Raw genomic sequence first — 19,308 nt, 5'->3', positions numbered from 1 at the left:
GGACAGCAGCCAAAGGCGGGCTCGCACCTTCGCACCCTAATTTGACCCCCTTAACATGCTTCAAAACTCACCAGATTTTACACACACATCAGGACTGGCAAAAATTGCCATCTAATAAAAAACCAAACCCCAAAAGTCAAAATTGCGCTCCAGCGCCCCCTAGGAAAAAACCCAGACAAAACTGCTTGTAACTTCTGTTGGGAATGTCGTAGAGACATGAAACCAAGACCTCTATGTAGGTCTGACTTAAACCAGGGCTTGGCAGCGGCCAAAGGCGGACCCGACCAACGGCGTGGCGGGAAAGTGGCCGTGCGCAACCCGAGGGTCCCTGGTTCAAATCCCACCTAGTACCAACCTCGTCACGTCCGTTGTGTCCTGAGCAAGACACTTCACCCTTGCTCCTGATGGGTGCTGGTTAGCGCCTTGCATGGCAGCTCCCTCCATCAGTGTGTGAATGTGTGTGTGAATGGGTAAATGTGGAAGTAGTGTCAAAGCGCTTTGAGTACTTTGAAGGTAGAAAAGCGCTATACAAGTACAACCCATTTATTTATTTATTTATCATAATGCGCCACACATTTTCCATGGGAGACAGGTCTGAACTGCAGGCGGGCCAGGAAAGTACCCGTACTCTTTTATTACAAAGCCACGCTGTTGTAACACGTGCTGAATGTGGCTTGGCATTGTCTTGCTGAAATAAGCAGGGGCGTCCATGAAAAAGACGGCGCTTAGATGGCAGCATATGTTGTTCTAAAACCTGTATGTACCTTTCAGCATTAATGGTGCCTTCACAGATGTGTAAGTTACCCATGCCTTGGGCACTAATGCACCCCCATACCCTCACAGATGCTGGCTTTTGAACTTTAGGTCGATAACAGTCTTGGTGGTTCGCTTTCCCTTTGGTCCGGATGACACGATGTCGAATATTTCCAAAAACAATTTAAAATGTGGACTGGTCAGACCACAGAACACTTTTCCACTTTGCATCAGTCTGTCTTAGATGAGCTAGGGCCCAGCGAAGCCAGCGGCGTTTCTGGATGTTGTTGATAAATGGGTTTTGCTTTGCATAGCAGTTTTAACTTGCACTTACAAATGTAGCGACAAGCTGTATTTAATGACAGTGGTTTTCTGAAGTGTTCCTGAGCCTATGTGGTGATATCCTTTAGAGATTGATGTCGGTTTTTGACACAGTGCCGTCTGAGGGATCGAAGTCACGGTCATTCAATGTTGGTTTCCGGCCATGCCGCTTACGTGGAGTGATTTCTCCAGATTCTCTGAACCTTTTGATGATATTATGGACCGTAGATGTTGAAATCCCTAAATTTCTTGCAATTGCACTTTGAGAAACGTTGTTCTTAAACTGTTTGACTATTTGCTCACGCAGTTGTGGACAAAGGGGTGTACCTCGCCCCATCCTTTCTTGTGAAAGACTGAGCATTTTTTGGGAAGCTGTTTTTATACAGTTTTTAAACATTTGCTATAGGTATACTGTACATACAGTGGATAAAATGATGTTTCTCACTTAGTGCAACAAGTGACAAGTACGAGAACAAGACAACAGGGATACAACTGTACATAAATAGGAATAAATAAAATTGGAATAGCTATTCTGCTGCACATCCTGTAGTGTTTAGGGGAAGTAAAGTAAAGGTGCAGAGCATGGAGTGAGTTTAGTGTTCGGATGGCTTTGGATCACATCTAAATCTGTGTTTCATCATTTATAATTTAATTCATAATTATACCAGAATTTATTATTTTAATGATGCACATTTTTACTCTTTTGAAAGAAAAAAATATATCTAATCAATTTAAAAAAATACAGTGGTACTGTTTGCATTATCTCAGCAATGCAGAATAATTGTAAAGATACTGTAGAATAGCAAAACTATATATAATTGCAAGAAACCTCAGTAATAATGTATTCTTTCAAACATTAGCATTCTGTTTATTTTTGTTTAATTTACGAACTACAAACCCCGTTTCTATATGAGTTGGGAAATTGTGTTAGATGTAAATATAAACAGAATACAATGATTTGCAAATCCTTTTCAACCCATATTCAGTTGAATATGCTACAAAGACAACATATTTGATGTTCAAACTCATAAACATTTTTTTGGGGCAAATAATCATTAACTTTAGATTTGATGCCGGCAACATGTGATAAAGAAGTTCGGAAAGGTGGCAATAAATACTGATAAAGTTGAGGAATGCTCATCAAACACTTATTTGGAACATCCCACAGGTGTGCAGGCTAATTGGGAACAGGTGGGTTCCAAGATTGGGTATAAAAGCAGCTTCCATGAAATGCTAAGTAATTCACAATCAAGGATGGGGTGAGGGTCACCAATTTGTAAGCAAATTGTCGAACAGTTTTAGAACAATATTTCTCAACGAGCTATTGCAGGGAATTTAGGGATTTTACCATCTACGGTCTGTAAAATCATCAAAAGGTTCAGAGAATCTGGAGAAATCACTGCACGTAAGCGAAGATATTATGGACCTTTGATCCCTCAGGCGGTACTGCATCAAAAACCGACATCAGTGTGTAAAGGATATCACCACAGGGCCTCAGGAACACTTCATAAAACCACTGTCAGTAACGACAGTTGGTTGCTACATCTGTAAATGCTAGTTAAAACTCTGCTATGCAAAGCAAAAGCCATTTATCAACAACATCCAGAAACGCCGCCGGCTTCACTGGGCCCGAGCTCATCTAAGATGGACTGATGTAAAGTGGAAAAGTGTTCTGTGGTCTGACCAGTCCACATTTTAAATTGTTTTTGGAAATATTCGACATCGTGTCATCCGGAACAAAGAGGAAAATAACCATCCGGATTATGTACAGGCGCGAAGTTCAAAAGTCAGCATCTGTGTTGGTATGGGGGTGTATTAGTGCCCAAGGCATGGGTAACTTACACATCTGTGAAGGCACCATTAATGCTGAAAAGTCCATACAGGTTTTGGAGCAACATATGTTGTCATCCAAGCAACGTTATCATGGACGCCCCTGCTTATTTCAGCAAGACGATGCCAAGCCACGTGTTACAACAGCGTGGCTTCGTAGTGAAAGAGTGCGGATACTTTCATGGCCCGCCTGCAGTCCAGACCTGTCTCCCATGGAAAATGTGTGGCGCATTATGTAGCGTAAAACATGACAACGGAGACCCCGGACTGTTGAACAACTGAAGTTGTACATCAAGCAAGCATGGTAAAGAATTCCACTTTCAAAGTTTCAGCAATTAGTTTCCTCAGTTCCCAAACGTTTATTGAGTGTTGTTAAAAGAAAAGGTGATGTAACACAGTGGTGAACATGCCCTTTCCCAACTACTTTGGCACGTGTTGCAGCCATGTTATATTTACATCTAACACAATTTCTCAACTCAAATGTGAACGGGGTTTGTAATTAATTAATGTGTCATGTGTATTGATATTGTATTTAATATAATATAATGTAAATATAATATATATATATATATATATATATTAACATTAAAAACTACCAAATCTATTATTTGTTGGAAAAAAGTATAAAAGAATATTACTTATTTTTTTATTTTATTCATTAGTATTTTTTAACTGATTTTTATTCAAATTTATGCTTATTCAAATTAGGGGGAAAAATGTATTTAAATAAAAATTGGGATCCTTATTTATTATGAATGTAAATCGATTATTCATTTTCAAAAATCGATATTTAAAAATACTTTTTTGACCTCGCTGTCATTCGTCAACAGCCAAGAGAAGCTTTTGTAAGCCATAACCTGTTTGAAAAGGTTTTATTAGAATTTATATACCAAATAACATACTGCTAGAATTGGTTTGAAATCGAGAATCATCTTGAATCCATAAATTATTCTGCATTGAATCGTCACCCCTCGAATGAGAATCGAATTGAATTAATGTAAGATTCAAATCCCTAATCTGAATAAAGTATATAATTACTTTACGCACCAAAAAGAAATGGTGTTATTAAATACCCTTTGTAAAAAAGTGGCCTGATTTTTAGCAAATAATTGAAAAATATGTTTCCATACCTATTATTTTTATTATTCGCAATCATTATTTTACAAATTATTACTTTTTAAATAAATTGCAATTAATGTATACATTTAATGTATTTTATATTAAATATATTTCAATAGTTTTATGTATTTATTATTATTTTTATAAGCCAGACAAGACAAGTCACGTGTAGCGTTTCCAAGCTATTTTAACTTCAAACGCAGTGGCGGGAAACAAACACAGTACAGAAAAATGTGTAGAATTTCCTCTTTTTGTTGATGGCGGGTGTTGTGCCAGCCTGGCTGCAGAATAAAGGACGTGTAAATATTATTTTCCTGGGAAAGGTTGCTGCATATTTGAGAAGTCTGTGTGACGTTTAGAGCAGTGGTTCTCAACCCTTTTTTCAGTGATGTACCCCCTGTGAACATTTTTTTTTAATTCAAGTACCCCCTAATCAGAGTAAAGTATTTTTGGTTGAAAAAAAGAGATACAGAAGTACAATACAGCACTATGTCATCAGTTTATGATTTATTAAGTTGTATAACAGTGCAAAATATTGCTCATTTGCAGTGGTCTTTCTTGAACTATTTGGAAAAAAAAGATATAAAAATAACTAAAAACTTGTTGAAAAATAAACAAGTGATTCAATTATAAATTAAAGCTGCAAGCAGCGTTGGTCGGGTCCGCCTTTGGCCGCTGCCAAGCCGTGGTCTAAGTCAGACCTACATAGAAGTTTTTGTTTCATGTCTCTATGACATTCCTAACAGAAGTTACAAGCAGTTTTGTCAGGGTTATTTCTTAGGGGGCGCTTAGGCGCAATTTGGATTTTTAGGGTTTGGTTTTTTATTAGATGGCAATTTTTGCCAGTCCTGATGTGTGTGTAAAATTTGGTGAGTTTTAAAGCATGGTAAGGGGGTCAAATTACAGATTGGCGTTTCTGGATGTTGTTGATAAATGGCTTTCGCTTTGCATAGTAGAGCTTTAACTTGCACTTTGAAGCATTTTAAGGGGGTCAAATTTCAGTTCAAAGAGGCAAAAATTTAATTTTTTGCGAAAATTTTGTTTTGAAGGGGTTTCTGCCAACTTCCTGTTGATTTTTTGCTATAGAAGGTTTCAATTGGAAATGTAGGTCTAAGTCAGACCTACATAGAGGTTTTTGTTTCATTTCTCTACGACATCCCTAACGGAAGTTACAAGCAGTCTGTTTTTTTTGTCTTCCTAGGGGCGCTAGCATGCAATTTTGATTTTTGGGGTTTGGTTGCTTAATAAGTTGGGAAGGTTTGCCAGACCGACGTGTGTGTCAAATTTGGTGAGTTTTGAAGCATGTTAAGGGGGTCAAATTAGGGTGCGAAGGAGCGGAATAATAAAGAATAATAATAATAATAATAATAATAATAATAATAATAATAAAACGTTACAGATTCAATAGGGTCCTTGCCCTATATAGGCAGGGCGGACCCAAATAAAACAGCAGTTTCAATAGGGTCCTTGCCTGTGGAGTCCTTTGCCATGGGCAGGGCGGACCCTAATAATAATAAAGAATAATAAAACGTTACAGATTCAATAGGGTCCTTTGCCATGGGCAGGGCGGACCCTAATAATAATAAAGAATAATAAAACGTTACAGATTCAACAGGGTCCTTGCCCATGGCAAAGGACTCCAAAGGAGTCCTTTGCCATGGGCAGGGCGGACCCTAATAATAATAATAAAGAATAATAAAACGTTAGAGATTCAATAGGGTCCATGCCTATGGTAAAGGACTCCACAGGAGTCCTTTGCCATAGGCAGGGCGGACCCTAATAATGATAAAGAATAATAAAACGTTACAGATTCAATAGGGTCTTTTGCCATGGGTAGGGCGGACCCTAATAATAATAAAGAATAATAAAACGTTACAGATTCATTAGGGTCCTTGCCTATGGCAAAGGACTCCTGTGGAGTCCTTTGCCATAGGCAGGGACGTGGCAGGTGAAAACTAATGAGGTTGGCATGGAAACAAAAAAAAACAGGAAGGCCAAAACGTGACTGATTGTGCAAAATCAAAAACATGACAAAACATGATCCATAGGTGTGACAATGTTAAAGATTTCTTTTTTTGTGGAGAAATGTTAATTAAAGGCCTACTGAAATGAGATGTTCTTATTTAAACGGGGATAGCAGGTCCATTCTATGTGTCATACTTGATCATTTCGCCATATTGCCATATTTTTGCTGAAAGGATTTAGTAGAGCAGTGGTTCTCAAATGGGGGTACTTGAAGGTATGCCAAGGGGTACGTGAGATTTTCTGAAAAAGATTCTAAAAATAGCAACAATTCAAAAATCCTTAAGTGAATTATATTTATATAGCGCTTTTTCTCTAGTGACTCAAAGCGCTTTACATAGTGAAACCCAATATCTCATTTTTACATTTAAAGCAGTGTGGGTGGCACTGGGAGCAGGTGGGTAAAGTGTCTTGCCCAAGGACACAACGGCAGTGACTAGGATGGCGGAAGCGGGGATCGAACCTGCAACCCTCAAGTTGCTGGCACGGCCGCTCTACCAACCGAGCTATGCTTCAACAAAATATGAATGTAAGTTCATAAACTGTGAAAAGAAATGCAACAATGCGCAAGAATGAAAGATTTGTGGATGAGGAAAGTGAGAGTGAAGAACTACAAAGAAAATAAAAATAAACTAGACGGCAGAGCAATTCAGATGTTATTAGACAAATTTACTAGGATAATTCTGGAAAATCCCTTATCTGCTTATTGTGTTACTATCAATCAATCAGTCAATATTCAGTGTTGACAGCTAGATTTTTTTGTGGACATGTTCCATAAATATTAATGTTAAAGATTTATTTTTGTCTGTGAAGAAATGTTTAGAATTAAGTTCATGAATCCAGATGGATCTCTATTACAATCCCCAAAGAGGGCACTTTAAGTTGATGATTACTTCTATGTGTAGAAATCTTTATTTATAACTGAATCACTTGTTTATTTTTCAACAAGTTTTTAGTTATTTTTATATCTTTTTTTCCAAATAGTTCAAGAAAGACCACTACAAATGAGCAATATTTTGCACTGTTATACAACTTCATAAATCATAAACTGATGACATAGTGCTGTACTTTACTTCTTTATCTCTTTTTTTCAACCAAAAATGCTTTGCTCTGATTATGTGGTACTTGAATTAAAAAAAGGTTCACAGGGGGTACATCACTGAAAAAAGGTTGAGAACCACTGATGTACTGTATGCCATAGAACAGTGGTTCTCAAATGGGGGTATGCGTTACCCCTGGGGGTACTTGAAGGTATGCTGAGAGGTACGTGAGATTTTTTAAAAAGATTCTAAAAATAGCAACAATTCAAAAATCCTTTATAGGAATATTTATTGAATAATACTTCAACAAAATATGAATGTAAGTTCATAAACTGTGAAAAGAAATGCAACAATGCAATATTCAGTGTTGACAGCTGGATTTTTTTTGTGGGCATGTTCCATAAATATTGATGTTAAAGATTTTTTTTTTTTTGTGAAGAAATGTTTAGAATGAAGTTCATACTTTTGAATTCATTATTGGGCTTTGCGTATACAATGCAGTGAATCGAGATTAATCAGAGAAATAGTGCGATTAACTTTGATTAAAATGTTTAATCGTTGCCCAGCCCTTATATTTATAACAGATTTTTGAATTGTTGCTATTTTTAGAATATTTTTTCAAAAATCTCACATACCCCTTGGCATACCTTCAAGTACCCCCCCCCCCCCCCCGTTTGAGAAGCACTGGTTTAGCGTGTTAATGCGTGTGTAGTCTGTCGCTAGTGTTTAGGAGTGATTGAGTACCTAAGCCTGCTCGCACGCCACAGATCAACAAAGGCAGCGTGTGTAAGTGTGTGAGACGCCATTTGTTGTGACAACAATGTGGGCCCCCCCTGCTCACACCGTCTTAATGTTTCACTCTGTAATCTTCCAGCAGTAATTAAGTCGTCTTTGTTAACCGGCGTGGCACTGTGCATGCAAGCTCTCAGTATAGTATCGCCGCTCCTCGCCATGACCTTGGCTGCGAGTTCATTCTCGCACATATGGAGGGCTGGCGGTGTCTACTGCTACTATCAGCACTTTTTTTAATTGCCTGGCTTTAGCAGCCATGACAGCATGCTTGTTTATTTTCATACCGCCGGCCGTAAAAAAGCCCCTTCGGACATTTGAATGACTTTTTCTCCCACCGTTTTTATTTTTATTTTTAGCTGTGTGACAACAAGTGAGGTTTGTTCAAAGTGGATGAGAGCCCCAGGATGAGCTAAGATAAATTATTAATAGAAGCTTCAAATCGAACGCGTGATCATCACCTCACTATAAACATAAAAGTCATTTTAGTGCCACTGCTCAACTATAGCAAGTAAACATGACGGCTGTACTCATTTCAGTAAAAATACCCATCAATATGAATCATTAAAGGCCTTCTGAAACCAACTACTACCAACCATGCAGTCTGATAGTTTATTTATCAATGATAAAATCTTAAAGGCCTACTGAAATGAGATGTTCTTATCAAAACGGGGATAGCAGGTCCATTCTATGTGTCATACTTGATCATTTCGCAATATTGCCATATTTTTGCTTAAAAGATTTAGTAGAGAACATCGACGATAAAGTTCGCAACTTTTTGGCCTTGCCTGAACCGGAAGTAGCAGACGATGTGCGCGTGACGTCACGGGTTGTGGAGCTCCTCACATCTCAACATTGTTTATAATCATGGCCACCAGCAGCGAGAGCGATTCGGACCGAGAAAGCAACGATGAAAGATTTGTGGATGAGGAAAGTGAGAGTGAAGAACTACAAAGAAAATAAAAATAAACTAGACGGCAGAGCAATTCAGATGTTATTAGACAAATTTACTAGGATAATTCTGGGAAATCCCTTTTCTGCTTATTGTGTTACTATCAATCAATCAGTCAATGTTTACTTATATAGCCCTAAATCACTAGTGTCTCAATCGGCTGCACAAACCACTACGACATCCTCGGTAGGCCCACATAAGGGGCAAGGAAAACTCACACCAAGTGGGACGTCGGTGACAATGATGACTATGAGAACCTTGGAGAGGATGAAAGCAATGGATGTCGAGCGGGTCTAACATGATACTGTGAAAGTTCAATCCATAATGGATCCAACACAGTCGCGAGAGTCCAGTCCAAAGCGGATCCAACACAGCAGCGAGAGTCCCGTTCACAGCGGAGCCAGCAGGAAACCATCCCAAGCGGAGGCGGATCAGCAGCGCAGAGATGTCCCCAGCCGATACACAGGTGAGCAGTACATGGCCACCGGATCGGACCGGACCCCCTCCACAAGGGAGAGTGGGACATAGGAGAAAAAGAAAAGAAATGGCAGATCAACTGGCTTTTAAATAGACTCCCTTTTTAGGGAGTCTATTTAAAAGCTAGAGTATACAAATGAGTTTTAAATTTTACTAATGTTTTAGTGAGATTATATTAGATTGGATTAGATTAGATAGTACTTTAGTTATTCCGTCAGGAGAGTTCCTTCAGGAAAATTACAATTTTCAGCACAATCCCATTATGATTGTGGCTCAGAGATTTGTATTTTCAGTCATACCTGTACAACCTGAAAGTCAGAGTGGTGTGGCCACGGGTGTGGTGACCACCAGTGTCTCCGATGGAAGAGACGTTTCTCGACAAGGCGAAGGGAGCCAGTGGGGCCGGGCTGAGATTAAATTTTTTTCCCCTCCTCCACGGTGGAAGCATCCGACTATCACGGGCGGCTGGTGGGAGGAGGCAAGAGAGTCCGTACCTGCCTTTTTGACAGGTGCAGGAGGAACGACGCAAGCTCTCCGCTCATGTCTACGGTAAGAGCCGACTTATTACCACCATTTTCACACCGAAACCTGCCGGTTGACGTGTGGTAGGGAACCATTTTCGCTTGACCGCTCTGTTCCATAGTAAAGCTTCACCGTCATCTTTCGGGAATGTAAACAAGGAAATACCGGCTGTGTTTTTTGTTGCTAAAGGCGGCCGCAATACACCGCTTCCCACCTACATGTTTCTTCTTTGACGTCTCCATTATTAATTAAACAAATTGCAAAAGATTCAGCAACACAGATGTCAATAATACTGTGGAATTATGTGTTCAAAAGAGACGACGCGTTATCATACCGCGACGTTTTAGCAGGATACTTCCGCGCGAATTTTAAAATTGCAATTTAGCAAACTAAAAAGGCCGTATTGGCATGTGTTGCAATGTTAATATTTCATCTTTGATATATAAACTATCAGACTGTGTGGTCGGTAGTAGTGGCTTTCAACACATGCTTTCATATAATTTGACAAGATTGTAAACTATAAGTAGGTTAGATAGAATTACTGAATACGATTAAAATCAAGGAAAAGATTATCAATTTAATGTTAGTATTTGAGTGGGCTTTGGGCCCCTCAACAATGAAAAACTTGGGCCCTGAAGTCAAAAAGGTCAGGAACCACTAACATAGACGATGTTGCAATTGTCCATGCCATTAATGCAAGCATGTCGGAGAAAAAGTGTTTGATAGTAATGCTCCACTTTTCAAAATGTGCTAGCTCGATGGATGTACCGTATAAGTGGGGCAAAAAAGTATTTAGTCAGCCACCGATTGTGCAAGTTCTCCCACTTAAAATGATGACAGAGGTCTGTAATTTTCATCATAGGTACACTTCAACTGTGAGAGACAGAATGTGAAAAAAAAAATCCAGGAATTCACATTGTAGGAATTTTAAAGAATTTATTTGTAAATTATGGTGGAAAATAAGTATTTGGTCAACCATTCAAAGCTCTCACTGATGGAAGGAGGTTTTGGCTCAAAATCTCACGATACATGGCCCCATTCATTCTTTCCTTAACACGGATCAATCGTCCTGTCCCCTTAGCAGAAAAACAGCCCCAAAGCATTATGTTTCCACCCCCATGATTCACAGTAGGTATGGTGTTCTTGGGATGCAACTCAGTATTCTTCTTCCTCCAAACACGACCAGTTGAGTTTATACCAAAAAGTTCTATTTTGGTTTCATCTGACCACATGACATTCTCCCAATCCTCTGCTGTATCATCCATGTATCCATTTTGGTATAAACTCAACTCGTCGTGTTTGGAGGAAGAAGAATACTGAGTTGCATCCCAAGAACACCATACCTACTGTGAAGCATGGGGGTGGAAACATCATGCTTCGGGACTGTTTTTTTGCTAAGAGGACAGGACGACTGATCAGTGTTAAGGATAATTTACAAATAAATTCTTTAAAATTCCTACAATGTGAATTCCTGGATTTTTTGTTCACATTCTGTCTCTCACAGTTGAAGTGTACCTATGATGAAAATTTACAGACCTCTGTCATCATTTTAAGTGGGAGAACTTGCACAATTGGTGGCTGACTAAATACTTTTTTACCCCACTGTAGTATTCGTCCTTCACTATGTGGTATGTTACTACGGTTATGAAATTGTCTTCATTCTCTAGCGAGTGACTTTTCAAATGCTACATATTAGCAGTAATGCTACTTTTTATAGCAACGCTTTTGCCCCACACTTGACTTATTACGGTTGTCTGTTCGACATATTCCCACTTGAAGGAAGAAGAATACTGAGTTGCATCCCAAGAACACCATACCTACTGTGAAGCATGGGGGTGGAAACATCATGCTTTGGGGCTGTTTTTCTGCTAAGGGGACAGGACGATTGATCCGTGTTAAGGAAAGAATGAATGGGGCCATGTATCGTGAGATTTTGAGCCAAAACCTCCTTTGAATGGTTGACCAAATACTTATTTTCAACCATAATTTACAAATAAATTCTTAGAAATTCCTACAATGTGAATTCCTGGATTTTTTTTTCCACATTCTGTCTCTCACAATTGAAGTGTAACTATGATGAAAATTACAGACCTCTGTCATCATTTTAAGTGGGAGAACTTGCACAATCGCTGGCTGACTAAATACTTTTTTGCCCCACTGTACGTGCGAGTGATTATTATTGTAATTTTACATGGCAATTTCAGCACCTCCAAATTCGGCAATAAAAACTACAACAAAGATGCACGTTACAATTAAACAACTGGTGTGTCGTAAATACAATTCTTACAGTATAAACACTTTGAAGGGCTCAACAAAAAACAGGGCTGGCACATTTAACCAACAGCAAAAAGACTACTTCCTGACAATGGCAAAACACCCATGAAAAATTTAAATAAAAGCATACTTACAAATAGGGCTGGGCGATATATCGATATATACGAAATATCGCGGGTTTGTGTCTGTGCGATATAGAAAATGACTATATCGTAATATTCGAGAATAAATTCTCACGCAGTTGCTTTTAGCTGCGAGCATTACACTTCAGGCTCTTCTCACTCTTTCCTGTCTTTCCTTCTCACAGACAAGCAGGCGCACATTCTTACATACGTCACATACTGTCACCTCATACGTCACATACGTGTCCGCCCTCAAAGAGCAGAGAGGTAGCAGACTGGGCTACGTTAGCTGCTAACGTAGCCGTACGAGAGAAAGAAGGCGCGGATCTGGTAACAAATGAAGGAAGACTTAATTCCCAATAAAAAACACGGGGTTTCCATCGTCTGGCGGTGGTTCGGCTTCAAGTGGGAATATGTCGAACAGACAACCGTAATTTGTCAAGTGTGGGGCAAAAGCGTTGCTATAAAAAGTAGCATTACTGCTAATATGTAGCGTCATTTGAAAAGTCACTCGCTAGAGAATGAAGAGAATTTCATAACCGTTGTAACACCACATAGTGAAGGACGAATACTTCAGTGGGGCAAAAAAGTATTTAGTCAGCCACCAATTGTGCAAGTTCTCCCACTTAAAATGATGACAGAGGTCTGTAATTTTCATCTTCAACTGTGAGAGACAGAATGTGAAAAAAAAAATCCAGGAATTCACATTTTAGGAATTTTAAATAATTTATTTCTAAATTATCCTTAACATGGATCGGTCGTCCTGTCCCCTTAGCAGAAAAACAGCCCCAAAGCATGACGTTTCCACCCCCATGCTTCACAGTAGGTGTGGTGTTCTTGGGATGCAACTCAGTATTCTTCTTCCTCCAAACACGACGAGTTGAGTTTATACCAAAATGGATACATGGATGATACAGCAGAGGATTGGGAGAATGTCATGTGGTCAGATGAAACCAAAATAGAACTTTTTGGTATAAACTCAACTGGTCGTGTTTGGAGGAAGAAGAATACTGAGTTGCATCCCAAGAACACCACACCTACTGTGAAGCATGGGGGTGGAAACATCATGCTTTGGGACTGTTTTTTTGCTAAGGGGACAGGACGATTGATCCGTGTTAAGGAAAGAATGAATGGGGCCATGTATCGTGAGATTTTGAGCCAAAACCTCCTTTGAATGGTTGACCAAATACTTATTTTCCACCATAATTTACAAATAAATTCTTAGAAATTCCTACAATGTGAATTCCTGGATTTTTTTTTCCACATTCTGTCTCTCACAGTTGAAGTGTACCTATGATGAAAATGACAGACCTCTGTCATCATTTTAAGTGGGAGAACTTGCACAATCGGTGGCTGACTGAATACTTTTTTGCCCCACTGTATGTGCGAGTGATTATTATTGTAATTTTACATGGCAATTTCAGCACCTCCAAATTTGGCAATCAACCACTGGACAGCACTTTATTATCATCTCACTGGTAATTTTTAATCAAAAAATGTTATTTTATTGTTTTTAAAAAGATAAAGATACACAAAAGTACTGAAAATTGGTATGGATAAATACAAGTATTGTTTCGGTTCAAATGTGAAAGGTACCCATGCCTTATTATTAGTTATATAAAGCAGGGTCGGGCTAAAGTGAGTCAAAGCAAAAATAGATGACTCAAAACTGAAAGCACTATTACACAATGAGTGCATGAGGAATCATACCTGAAACTGAATGAATGAGAAAATAACCAGTGGTTCTCCAAGCTGCGACTACATGATGCACACTTTTTGCCTGTTTCAACTCTAATAATAATAATAATAATAATAATAATACCACGATGATTAAATAACATTTATTATATGGGCTCTCTTTCAATTTTAACTGACGGATTGAGATAATGGAATTCTTGTCATGTGATTTAATTTTACGGTTTGTAAATCTTTGCCCGGAACACAGCCTGTAATTGTGAGGCTCCCTTCTACAAACCCCGTTTCCATATGAGTTGGGAAATTGTGTTAGATGTAAATATAAACAGAATACAATGATTTGCAAATTATTTTCAACCCATATTCAGTTGAATATGCTACAAAGACAACATATTTGATGTTCAAACTGATAAACACTTGTTTTTTTTAAATAATCATTAACTTTAGAATTTGACGCCAGTAACAGGTGACAAAGAAATTGGTAAAAGTGGCAATAAATACTGATAAAGTTGAGGAATGCTCATCAAATACTTATTTGGAACATCCCACAGGTGTGCAGGCTAATTGGGAACAGGTGGGTGCCATGATTGGGTATAAAAACAGCTTCCCAAAAATTGCTCAGTCTTTCACAAGAAAGGATGGGGTGAGGTACACCCCTTTGTCCACAACTGTGTGAGCAAATAGTCAAACAGTTTAAGAACAACGTTTCTCAAAGTGCAATTGCAAGAAATTTAGGGATTTCAACATCTATGCTCCATAATGTCATCAAAAGGTTCAGAGAATCTGGAGAAATCACTCCACGTAAGCAGCATGGCCGGAAACCAACAATGAATGACAGTGACCTTGGATCCCTCAGACAGCACTGTATCAAAAACCGACATCAATCTCTAAAGGATATCACCACATGGGCTCAGGAACACTTTAGAAAACCACTGTCACTAAATACAGTTTGTCGCTACATCTGTAAGTGCAAGTTAAAGCTCTACTATGGAAAGCGAAAGCCATTTATCAACAACATCCAGAAACGCGGCCGGCTTTTCTGTGCCAGAGATCATCTGGACTGATGCAAACTGAAAAAGTGTTCTGTGGTCTGACGAGTCCACATTTCAAATTGTTTTTGGAAATATTCGACATTGTGTCATCCGGACCAAAGGGGAAGCGAACCATCCAGACTGTTATCGACACAAAGTTCAAAAGCCAGCATCTGTGATGGTATGGTGAAGTGAAGTGAATTATATTTATATAGCGCTTTTCTCAAGTGACTCAAAGCGCTTTACATAGTGACACCCAATATCTAAGTTACATTTAAACCAGTGTGGGTGGCACTGGGAGCAGGTGGGTAAAGTGTCTTGCCCAAGGACACAACGGCAGTAACTAGGACGGCACAAGCGGGAATCGAACCTGCAACCCTCAAGTTGCTGACACGGCCACTCTACCAACCGAGCTATGCCGCCCCCAATGGGCGGCATGGGGGTGTATTAGTGCCCAAGGCATGGGTAACTTACACATCTGTGAAGGCACCATGGATGCTGAAAGGTACATACAGGTTTTGGAACAACATATGTTGTCATCTAAGCGCCGTCTTTTTAATGGACGCCCCTGCTTATTTCAGCAAGACAATGCCAAGCCACATTCAGCACGTGTTACAACAACGTGGCTTCGTAAAAAAAAGAGTGCCGGTATTTTCCTGGCCCTCCTGCAGTCCAGACCTGTCTCCCTTTGAAAATGTGTGGCGCATTATGAAGCGTAAAATACGACTGTTGAACGACTGAAGCTCTACATGAAACAAGAATGGGAAAGAATTCCACTTTCAAAGCTTCAACAATTAGTCCCCAAACATTTATTGAGTGTTGTTAAAAGAAAAGGTGATGTAACACAGTGGTGAACATGCCCTTTCCCAACTACTTTGGCACCTGTTGCAGCCATGAAATTCTAAGTTAATTATTATTTGCAAAAAAAAATAAAGTTTATGAGTTTGAACATCAAATATGTTGTATTTGTAGTGGATTCAATTGAATATGGGTTGAAAAGGATTTGCAAATCATTGTAATTTACTGAGGAATTTGTGAAAGTGAAACAACACAAACAGAATGTATGTTAATAATACTAACACAGACACTTGTAAATATGTTAGCATATTAGCTAATGCTAACGACACTTGATTACATTAGGATATCAGGTACAAAAATGCATGAAGACACTCCTACAGACATCACATGGGACACTTAAGTAAGTAGGAATTGTTTTAGTTATATTGTAAACCCACTGGGGCTTCACGGTGGCAGAGGGGTTAGTGCGTCTGCCTCACAATACGAAGTTCCTGCAGTCCTGGTTTCAAATCCAGGCCCGGGATCTTTCTGTGTGGAGTTTGCATGTTCTCCCCGTGAATGCGTGGGTTCCCTCCGGGTACTCCAGCTTCCTCCCACTTCCAAAGACATGCACCTGGGGATAGGCTCCTCCCACTTCCAAAGACATGCACCTGGGGATAGGTTGATTGGCAACACTAAATTGGCCCTAGTGTGTGAATGTGAGTGTGAATGTTGTCTGTCTATCTGTGTTGGCCCTGCGATGAGGTAGCGACTTGTCCAGGGTGTACCCTGCCTTCCGCCCGATTGTAGCTGAGACAGGCACCAGCGCCCCCCGCGACCCCAATGGGAATAAGCGGTAGAAAATGGATGGATGTATTCCGTTTATATTTACATCCAAAACAATTTCCCAACTCAAATGGAAACGGGGTTTGTAATTCCATTGTCTTTAAGTCTTTAAAATATTGTAAAAGCAGATGGCATTTACAGTTTTAAAGACCTTTTTCAAGGAGGAATGTCGTTTTCGACGGTCTTTTGGTGGATCGACTGGGATGGGTGATGAAATACAAGTCACACAGTGGAAACAAGCTTGTTTACTCCTCCCTGAGTGTGTTTTTCCAAGGGTGTGTCTCGTCAGCTGACAGGGCATGGTTAAAAAAAAAAAAAACATGACAAAAAAAAAAAAAAAAACGCCCTTGCACGTGTGGGAAAATGACACTTGTAATGCAGGAGTTTCATGTCTATCACGTTATTTAAGAATTCTAAAAAAAATAATAAATGCCAGTCATTTTTCTCTCTAACCCTACCTGTTACTCCACCCTAACCCTACTTTCAACCTGATGTTTTGCAATTATTAGTCGTGTGACGGTTCAATGGGCATAAAATCTGAATATTCAGTTTGCATTATTCCACACCACTGTGTTACACGCGCCTCCAAAGGGAGCACCCTCTACTTACTTCTGGCATTTCTTTAATGGGCCTGACGTCGTTTCGTGCTGTGGTCTGAGGTCTCTGCACTCATCTATTTTCCCTCAGAAACTAAAAAAAAAACCAGAGTACAGAGTAGTTAGCAGGCTATAAATGAGTCTGACTTCAACCACTGTTGGCTGAAAATAGCACTGGAAGGGTATTATTATCATTAACGAGTAAGATTAGACCAGTTCGCTTTTTTTTTTGTGAGGTTAATGCTGATTCAAGGTCATGCAATCACGAGTGCCCTCCAAATATTTGTGTTGCTGCTGTTAGTTACAAAAGACACACCTTCCTGCATGCGAACACACCCATGTAGACACACACTTGTTTATTTGCATCATGTGGGCTTACAGTGAAAACAAAACCTATTTCAGATTTCTGGAGGCACATATTTCCTGTAATGAACAGGTTTTACGCTGGCTTTGAAAAAGTACATCCAGTTTGTTTGGAAATGTGTCTGGCCTGCTGAGCACCAATGTATGCACCATCATTTTTTGGGGGGGCAGGCAAACAGTTTAGCGAGTGATGCTGAATGGCAAGTTGGACCAGTTTGCTTATTAGTGGAAGGAACGAATATCAGTTCCTCCGATATCAATGTATTTTTTTTTTTATTTCGGCAATCTTCACATAAAACAAAGAACAACAACAAGAAAAGAAAAAAAAAAAAAAAAAAAAACACTCATTTGAGCAATGATTGAGCCGAAAGGGTGTAGGTTGAAGCAACGCTTATACAAACTTACCCCATCACAAGAAGAACAAGCTTCAAAATATATAAAATCTAAAACATGCTTCACTTATATTACTTTTTTTTTTTAAACAATATATAAGCAACATATATGTAGCACACGTCTCATATACACAGTTTAACATTTAAATCAAACATATACATTTGTACACTTATATATATATATATATATATATATAAATAAATAAATAAATAAATAAATAAATGGGTTGTACTTGTATAGCGCTTTTCTACCTTCAAGTTACTCAAAGCGCTTTGACACTACTTCCACATTTACCCATTCACACACACATTCACACACTGATGGAGGGAGCTGCCATGCAAGGCGCCAACCAGCACCCATCAGGAGCAAGGGTGAAGTGTCTTGCTCAGGACAAAACGGACGTGACGGGGTTGGTACTAGGCGGGATTTGAACCAGGGACCCTCGGGTTGCGCACGGCCACTCTCCCACGCCGTCCCACACACACACATACATACATACACACATATATATATATACATACATACATACATATATACATACATACATATATATATATATATATACATATATATACACAATTCATTTAAATTCCATATAAAGTGGTAATATATACATTTTAATACAACCTATATGTATAATTATGAAATCATAAATTGTATTTATATACATATATATTATTGTCTTTCTAAAACAATGTTTGCTCTTCTTTCTTATATTTACTAATGATAAATGATTTAAAAAGCTTTTTAAACTGGTTTATGTTGGTGCTGTGTTTTATTTCATCCTTTAAACAGTTCCATATTTTAACCCCTGCTATTGTTATACTCATCCGTTTCTGCGTTGTTCTACAATATCGGATCTTAAAAAGTAGTTCTCCTCTTAAATTATAATTCCCTTCTCTTTGTAAAAAATCTTCTCTGTAGCCCTGTTGGAAGTAAATCTTTACTTGCTTTATAAATCATTTGGGCAGTCTTGAGTTGGATGAGATCTGGTAGTTTTAAATCAAATGTTTTTTATAAATAATCCATTAGTGTGTTCTCGGGGTCCTGTGTTATGTATCAGTCTGATGGCCCTTTTTTGCATTATGAATACTGGTTGGATGTTCAATATGTTTTGTATTTGTGCATGATAACCCCCAAAGTTGCCCGGAGTGAGAAATAAATAGAGAAATAACAAGTCTGTGAATGCAGCAAACATGCCGCTGGCTTTTGTATTCAAAGGAAACACTGCATCACTTCAATGGAAGCCAAGGGGGTCCAAACTATTTTTTTTACTAAAGGCCGCACGCGGAAAAATCAAAGCTTGTGGGCACCATTTTGATAGTTTTCCTTTTCAAAAGCAAAAAATTATATCAATATTTTTTACCTTTAGGGCTCCCGTAAACT

The 19,308-nt window shown here is 38.9% G+C and overlaps 1 long non-coding RNA gene across 3 annotated transcripts in view; it reads right to left on the bottom strand.

Annotated features, from left to right (window-relative positions):
• LOC133561210 (uncharacterized) overlaps nucleotides 1–19,308 on the bottom strand; it is a 149,997-nt gene that overhangs the window by 115,386 nt on the left and 15,303 nt on the right. For all 3 annotated transcript variants that reach the window (XR_009808610.1, XR_009808608.1, XR_009808609.1), the window contains exon 3: nucleotides 17,180–17,260. This is a non-coding gene — a long non-coding RNA (uncharacterized LOC133561210). The remainder of the gene's footprint in view (nucleotides 1–17,179; nucleotides 17,261–19,308) is intronic.

Source organism: Nerophis ophidion, linkage group LG10, assembly GCF_033978795.1.
Source record: "Nerophis ophidion isolate RoL-2023_Sa linkage group LG10, RoL_Noph_v1.0, whole genome shotgun sequence".
NCBI classification, from domain to species: Eukaryota; Metazoa; Chordata; class Actinopteri; order Syngnathiformes; family Syngnathidae; genus Nerophis; species Nerophis ophidion.
Note: the sequence above shows the minus strand (reverse complement) of the source record. Positions and strands in the feature narration are given on the sequence as shown.